An 8,757-nucleotide genomic window follows, 5' to 3' on the forward strand; every position below is an offset into this window, starting at 1 on the left:
AGAGAAAACAATTCTAAAATTCATATGTAGCCACAAAAGACCCAGAATAGCCAAAGCAATCTTGAGAAAAAAGAACAAAGCTGTGAGGTCAGAGCCACCACAGAGAATAGGTCTAGGGGAGCTTTGTAGGTGGGCCCCCCCCCCCCGAGAACCCAGAACTGTATAGCTACCAGCAAGCACCACCAGCTTGGGTGCCTGCAGCCCCTGAGAGATTGCTGTGTGGGCTGAACCCAGCAAGCTTGTGGGGATGGGGTTACCTGAAGCCTTGGGGGCTCAGTCCCCACTCCACTGTGCCCAAAGGTGGTGCATACAGTCAAAGATTATTGTGGAGGTTTAAGACAATGTTATTTGCCCTGTGGACTTTTGGATTTGCTGGGAACTGCTATTCCTTTTTTCTTTCCTGTTGCTCCCTTTAGGCATGGGAACGTTCATCTTCTGCCTGTCCCACTATTGTATTTTGGAAGTAGATAACTTGTGTTTGTTTTTGAGATGGAGTCTCGCTCTGTCACTCAGGCTGGAGTGCAATGGTGCAATCTCAGCTCACTGCAACCTCTACCTCCTCGGTTCAAGCGATTCTCGTGCCTCACCCTCCCGAGTAGCTGGGACTACAGGCGCATGCCACCACTCCTGGCTCATTTTTGTATTTTTAGTAGAGATGCAGTTTCACCGCATTGGCCAGACTCGTCTTAAACTCCTGACCTCAAGTGATCCATCCACCTTGGCCTCCCAAAGTGCTGAGGTTGCAGGCATGAGCCACCGCATCCAGCCGAGATAACTTGTTTTGATTTCATAGGTTCACAGCTGGAGGAATTTTCTTTAGAATGAATTGTGCTTGGAGTATCACCCATATCTGGTTTAGATGAGACTCTGGGCTTTGGACTTTCAAGTTGGTACTGGAACAAATTAAGACTATGGGTCTATTGAGATGGAATGAATGTATTTTACATGTGAGAAGGGTATGAATTTGGGGGACCAGAGGCAGAAGGCTGTGGTTTGAATGTGTCCCCAAAAAGCATGTGTTAAAAACTTAATTCCCAATGCAACAGTGTTGGGAAGTGAGGCCTAATGAGAGGTGATTAGGCCATAGGGCAGAGTGAAGGAATTAATGCTATTATCACAAGAGTGGGTTTGCTATAAAAGGGGGAGTTTAGCCCCCTGTATTAGTCCGTTTTCATGCTGCTGATAAAGACATACCCGAGACTGGGCAATTTACAAAAGAAAAAGGTTTAATGGACTCACAGTTACACGTGGCTGAGGAGGTCTCACAATCAGGGTGGAAGATAAGGGCACATCTCACATGGCAGCAGACAAGAGAGGAGAGCTTGTGCAGGGAAACTCCCCTTTATAAAACCATCAGATCTTGTGAGGCTTATTCACTATCATGAGAACAGCATGGGAAAGACCTGCCCCCATGATTCAATTACCTCTCACCAGGTCCCTCCCACAACAGGTGGGAATTCAAGATGAGATTTGGGTGGCGACACAGCCAAACCATATCATTCTGCCCCTGGCCCTCCGAAATTTAATGTCCTCACATTTCAAAACCAATCATGCCTTCCCAACAGTCCTCCAAAATCTTCACTCATTCCAGCATTAACTCAAAAGTCCACAGTTCAAAGTCTGATCTGGGACAAGGCAAGTCCCTTCAGCCTATGAGCCTGTAAAATCAAAAACAAGTTAGTTATTTCCTAGATACGATGGGGGTACAGGTATTGGGCAAATACAACTGTTCCAAATGGGAGACACTGGCCAAAACAAAGGGGCTACAGATCCCATGGAAGTCAGAAATCTAGTGGGGCAGTCAAATATTAAAGCTCCAAAATGATCTTCTTTGACTCTGTGTCTCACATCCAGGTCACGCTGATGCAAGAGGTAGGCTCCCACGGTCTTGGGCAGTTCCACCCCTGTGGCTTTGCAGGGTACAGACTCCCTCCCAGCTGCTTTCATGGGCTGGTGTTGAGTGTCTGTGGCTTTTCCAAGCGCATGGTGCAAGCTGTTGGTGGGTCGACCATTCTGGGGTCTAGAGAATAGTGGCCCTCTTCTCACAGCTCCATTAGGCAGTGCTCCAGTGGGGACTCTGTGTAGGGGCTCCAACCCCACATTTCCCTTCTGCACTGCCCCAGGAGAGGTTCTCCATGAGGACTCTGCCCCTGCAGCAAACTTCTGCCTGGACAGCCAGGCATTTCCATACATCCTCTGAAATCTAGGCAGAGGTTCCCAAACCTCAGTTCTTTTTTCCTGTGCACCTGCAGGACCAACACCACGTGGAAGCTGCCAAGGCTTGGGGTTTGCACCCTTTGAAGCAACGGCCTGAGCTGTACCTGGGCTCCTTTTAGCCACGGCTGGAAAGGCTGGGAGTCCCTAGCTGCACACAGCAGGGGGTGCCCTGGACCCAGCCCAGGAAACCATTTTTCCCTTTTAGGCATCCAGGCCTGTGATGGGCAGGGCTGCCCCAAACCTCTCTGACATGCTCTGGAGACATTTTCCCCATTGTCTTGGTGATTAACATTCAGTTCCTCATTACTTATGCAAATTTCTGCAGCAGCTTGAATTTCTCCCCAGAAAATGGGGGTTTCTTTTCTATCACATATTCAGGCTGCAAAGTTTTCAAACTTTTATGCTCTGTTTGTTTCCTCTTGAACACTTTGCTGCTTAGAAATTTCTTCCACCAGATATCCTAAATAATCTCTCTCAAGTTCAAAGTTCCACAGATCTCTAAGGCAGGTGCAAAAAGCCACCAGTCTCTGCTAAAGCATACCTTTGCACTGGTTCCCAACAAGTTCCTCCTCTCCATTTGAGACCACATCAGCCTGGAATTTATTTTTCATATCACTACTGGCATTTTGGTCAAAGCCATTCAACAAGTGTCTAAGAAGTTCCAAACTTCCCCACATCTTCTTGTCATCTTTAGAGCCCTCCAAACTGTTCCAACCTCTGCTTGTTACCCAGTTCTAAAGTTGCTTTTACATTTTCGGGTATCCGTATCCTTATACCCGAACTCCATTCTAGCACCCCATTCCTGGTACCAATTTACTGTATTAGCCCCTTTATAAAACCATTAGTCTAAAGGAGGAGACCACCCCTCATATTGTCTTATGCCCAATTTCTGCCTCCAAAGAAAGAAGTAAAAACTAAAAGGCAGAAATGAAATCCGCAGGCAGACAGCCTGGCACCACACCCTGGGCCTGGTTAAAGATTGACCCCTAAGCTAACCAGTTATGCTATCTATGGATTCCAGACATTGTATGGAAAAGCTTTGTGAAAATCCCTGTCCCATTCTGTCCCATTCTGATTACCGGCGCATGCAGCCCCCAGTCACATACCCACTGTTTGCTCAATCGATCATGACCCTCTCACACGGACCGCCTAAGAGTTGTAAGCCCTTAAAAGGGACAGGAATTGCTCACTTGGGGAGCTCAGTTTTTGGAGACATGAGTCTTGCCGAAGCTCCTGGGGGAATAAAGCCCGGGGGAATAAAGCCCTTCCTTCTTTAACTCGGTGTCTGAGAGGTTTTGTCTGTGGCTTGTCCTGCTACATTTCTTGGTTCCCTGACCAGCAAGTGAGGTGATTAACAGATGGTCAAGGCAACCCCTTAGGCGGCTTAGGCCTGCCCTGTGGAGCATCCCTGCAGGGGACTCCGGCCAGCTTGAGCAATGCGGAGCCTGAGAGCGCTCTGGGGTAGGCAATTTCCCCAGTGGAACGCCTCGCCAGAGCAGCGCATGGCAAGCCCCTGTGGAGGATCAATGCAGTGACTAAACACCAGGAAGGAACTGGCACTTGGAGTCTGGACATCTGAAACTTGGTCAGGCTGGTCTTTGGAACTTGTCCACTCCATTTGAATGGAAGCATGGCCTGATCACCCACGACGTGCCTGTACCACCACTTTGGTTTTTGTTTTTTACTTGACTTGGATTGCTTGATACTTTGGTTTTGACATGGCTTAGATTTCTTGATACTCTGATTTTGGTTTTGATTCTGGTTTGGTGTAGACGGTAAAAGTGTGCATGTGCCCTTTTTACCCGTTCTTTGTTTTGTGGTGTGCGTGTGGTGTGAGTGTGGTGTTTTGTCTCAAGGAAGCATGGGTCGGGCACAAAGTAAGCCCACCCCACTAGGAACTATGTTGGAAATTTTCAAGAAGGGATTTAAGGGAGATTACAGTGTTACTATGACAACAGGAAAACTTAGAACTTTGTGTGAAATAGACTGGCCAGCATTAGAGGTGGGTTGACCATCAGAAGGAAGCCTGGATAGGTCCCTTGTTTCAAAGGTATGGTACAAGGTAACCTGTAAGCCAGGGCACCCAGACCAGTTCCCGTACATAGACACTTGGTTACAGCTGGTTTTAGACCCCCCCCCCCCCCCCCCCCCCACAGAATGGTTGAGAGAACAGCAGCATAAGCGGCTGGCAGAGACAAGGAAAGATCAGCAAAGGGAGAGAGAGGAAAGCGACAGAGAGGAAAAGAGGCAAAGAGAGAGAGGAAAAGATAGACAAAGAGGGAGTCAAAGAGAAAAAGAGAGAGAGGAAGAGACAGAGGCAAAAGGAAAGTCAAAAAGAGACAGACAGAGAGTCAAAGAAAGAAAGAAAGAGAAGAAAGAAATACACAAATAGTTTAAAAAAAAAAAGTGTACCCTATTCCTTTAAAAGCCAGGGTAAATTTAAAACCTATAATAATAAAACCTATATAATTGAAGGTCTTCTCCACCCTACAACACTCCAATACAACCTTGTTGTAAGTGTAAACAAGGGCATAGCCCGAAAGCCCTGAGGCCACTAACTACCTGTAGCCTTCCTATCAAAAATCCTTAACCCAGTAACCCGTGGATGGCCCAAATGCATTCAATCTGTAGCGGCAACTGCTTTGCTAACAGAATAAAGTAGAAAAATAACTTTTAGAAAAATCTCATTGTGAGCACAACTCACTAGTTCAGAAGTATCCTAAGAAAAAAAAAAAAAAGATGATTTAACATTAACCACTGAAAATTCCCTTAACCCAGCAGGTTTCCTAACAGGGGATCTAAATCTTAATTACCACACAAAGGTCCGACCAGACCTAGGAGGAACTTCCTTCAGGACAGGACAATAGATGGTTCCTCCCGGGTAATTGAAGGAAAAAAAAAAAAAAGCCATCTATACCAATTCTAAGTTAATTTGGACTAAACAAGGTCTTATTAATAGCAAAGGATAATTGAAATCCCAAACTTGCAAGGTTTTCAACAAAAGTAAAGTTTGCTAAAAGTTAACAGTGTAACACGTATTATTGTAACTTCTTTTTTTTTTTTTTTTTTTTTTTTTTTTTTTTTTTTTTTTTTTTTTTTTTGAGACGGAGTCTTGCTCTGCCGCCCAGGCTGGAGTGCAGTGGCCGGCTCTCAGCTCACTGCAAGCTCCGCCTCCCGGGTTCACGCCATTCTCCTGTCTCAGCCTCCCGAGTAGCTGGGACTACAGGCACCCGCCTCGTCGCCCGGCTAGTTTTTTGTATTTTTTAGTAGAGACGGGGTTTCACCGTATTAGCCAGGATGGTCTCGATCTCCTGACCTCGTGATCCGCCCGTCTCGGCCTCCCAAAGTGCTGGGATTACAGGCTTGAGCCACCGCGCCCGGCCTATTGTAACTTCTAATCTCACGGCCTTAGACAGTTTAGTCCACAGACATATAAGAAGTTAGCTTTAGAAAAGAATGTTTATCTTTGAAAATAAAAAAAGGGGGAAAAGGGGGGGCAGAATTTATGTAAAAAGAATGTTATATGGTAAATTCTTGTCCTGAAATAAATTAACTGGTTGTTTAAATAAATAAATATTTGTAATAAATCTGAAAGTTGAGGCAGGTCAAAGAATTATCTGTGAAAGTCGTGAAAGAGAAAAAGTAGATATTATTAAAAAAAGAATTTATGCAAGAAATGTATAATTTAACAGTAACTAGGCCTCCTGAATGTAAAACTATTGAAAAAACAGTTTTATGCAAGGTGTATAAGGAAAGTAAAATACACCTTTGGTAAAAGGATTATAAGGAGACATAAGAATGTAAATTTTTACCTATATTAAAAGGTTAAAATAATTTGTTTTGAAGGTTTAAGCAAGTTTTAAAACATTAATTGTAAAAAAAAAATCTGCGTGTAAACGTATTAGCTAAAGTTAAAGGGGTATCATCTAGTTTTTCTGTGAACTGAACATTAAAATAAAAACACAATGGGTTTTTCTTAAATCACTAACCTGCCCTTTAACAAATATTATAAAAGGTTAAAAAGAGTCTATAAAAATCTTACCTTATGATCCGACATTAAAAATTGAATAAATATGTCTGCAAAGTTTTATTAAAACTAAGTTTAACATTAATAACACACTAATATAAAGGTTAAATTTAGCTTATCTGTATAAAAATCATATAGGAAGCATTGTCAAATATAAAATGGTGTTTGACTTCTTTGGTCCAAAAACTAAAAATAGGTGCTAAAGGAAATTTCTCAGTAGAAAGGCACCAAGGACTATAAAGTCCACTGCTGCTGTCCACACATTTAAAACAAAAGGTCAATTTCTTAAAAATTATATATTTGGTTTATCTTCCACTTTCCTTTACCTCAAAACTAAAAGTCTTTTAGCACAGGTACCACCCCTAGAATTTCCGGTAAACCAGTACCAGCCTGAAGATCACGTTCTCATCAAAGGATGAATAAAAAGGAAACTCAAGCCCGCCTAGGAAGGACCCTACCTTGTGCTGCTAACCACGGAGACTGCTGTTCGTACAGCGAAAAAAGGATGGACTCTTCACACCCAAGTCAAGAAAGTGCCACCCCCTCCAGAGTTGTGGGCCATAGTCCCAGGGGAAAATCTTACAAAACTAAAGCTAAGAAAAATTTAACTCTTTCATCTATTCTATTACTCTTTCTTCTTTCCTCACTCTATTGTTGACCATCTATTTATTAACATAACCAAGTCAATTTTGCCTCAAACTATTGCATTTAATGCTTGTCTTGTTATACCCTGTGGGGACCTGCCAAATCAAAGACAGTTCTCTACTTTAGAAAAGTACTTCTGTCCCTCCTGACTCTCCTCGACGGCGCATTAGTAAATTAGGACCATTTAATCAGGGAAAATTTTGATAAAGATTCCAGTGTCAACCAGGAGTCTTGCCCCCCAATGTAGAGCTTTTATGCCGTAGTTGGTCCAATGTTCTGTGTACCACTAAAGAGCAAGGATGGACTGCCCCTACCAGTTTTTGTAATTTCCTAAAATCATACATTCATTTTACTAGAGGATCATAGAAGTTAAAGACTTAAAACAAACTTTGGCAATTAAGACAGGATACCAAGATGCAAATGCCTGGTTGAAATGGATCAAATATTCCATCCGCACATTAAACAAAAGCAATTGAATTGCTATGCTTGTGCACATGGCAGCCCAGAGGCCCAGATTTTCCCCTTTCTACTAAGGTGGTCCTCCAGTCGACCAGGTGTGGGCTGCATGGTAGCTCTTTTCCAAGATTCTACAACCTGGAGTGATAAGTCGTGCCAAGCTCTCTCTGCTATATCCCAAAGTCTGGCACCCTGTGGGTCAGCCCCTGAGGTCCATCCAGCTTCCCTCTCCCAACACTAAGTTCACTTCATGTTTCTCATGACAGGGAGGAAACTTAGCGTTCCTTGGAGACCTGAAGGGATGCAGTGAGCTTAAGAATTTTCAAGAGCTTATCAGTCAGTCAGCCCTTGTTCATCCCCAGGTGGAAGTGTGGTGGTATTGTGGTGGACCTTTACTGGGCTCTCTGCCAAATAACCGGAGTGGCGCTTGTACTTTAGTCCAATTGGCTATCCCTTTCACCCTGGCATTTCATCAACCAGAGGGAGGAAAAATAAGACATCGTAAAGTGAGAGAAGCCCCTTATAGGTCTTTAGACTCTCACATCTATTTAGATGCAATTGGAGTCCCACGGGGAATACCAGATCAATTTAAAACTTGAAATCAAATAGCTGCAGGATTTGAGTCAATCTTTTGGTGAGTGACAGTTAATAAAAATGTAGATTGGATAAACCACATCTATTACAACCAACAGCAATGAGCTTTTCATGAGTTAAAAGGAAAACTCACGTCAGCCCCAGCCCTGGGGCTACCTGACTTGACAAAACCCTTTATACTCTATGTGTCAGAAAGAGAAAAAATGGCAGTTGGAGTTTTAACCCAGACTCTGGGGCCCTGGCCAAGGCCAGTGACCTATCTCTCAAAACAACTAGATGGGGTTTCCAAAGGCTGGCCCCCATGTCTAAAGGCCCTGGTAGCAATGGCCCTGTTAGCACAAGAAGCAGATAAACTAACCTTTGGGCAAAACCTGAATATAAAGGCCCCCCATGCTGTGGTAACTTTGATGAATATCAAAGGATATCACTGGTTAACAAATGCTAGATTAACCAAGTACCAAAGCTTGCTATGTGAAAATCCCCGCATAACCATTGAAGTTTGCAACACCCTAAACCCCGCCACCTTGCTCCCAGTATCAGACAGCCCAGTTGAACATAACTGTGTAGAGGTATTGGACTCAGTTTATTCTAGTGGGCCCAACCTTCAAGACCATCTTTGAACATCAGTAGACTGTGAGCTGTACGTGGACAGGAGCAGCTTTGCCAACCCCTGCAAAGTGACTCTGAAGAAGACGACAAGCCCTGCTCCAGTCACACCCAGAAGCTGACTGGTCCACGCACGGCCGAAGCATGAAAAACTCATTGCGGGACTCATTTTCCTTAACATTTGGACTTGTACAGTAAGGATTTCAACTGAC

The sequence above is a fragment of the Rhinopithecus roxellana genome, chromosome 7 (assembly GCF_007565055.1).
Source record: "Rhinopithecus roxellana isolate Shanxi Qingling chromosome 7, ASM756505v1, whole genome shotgun sequence".
NCBI lineage: Eukaryota > Metazoa > Chordata > Mammalia > Primates > Cercopithecidae > Rhinopithecus > Rhinopithecus roxellana.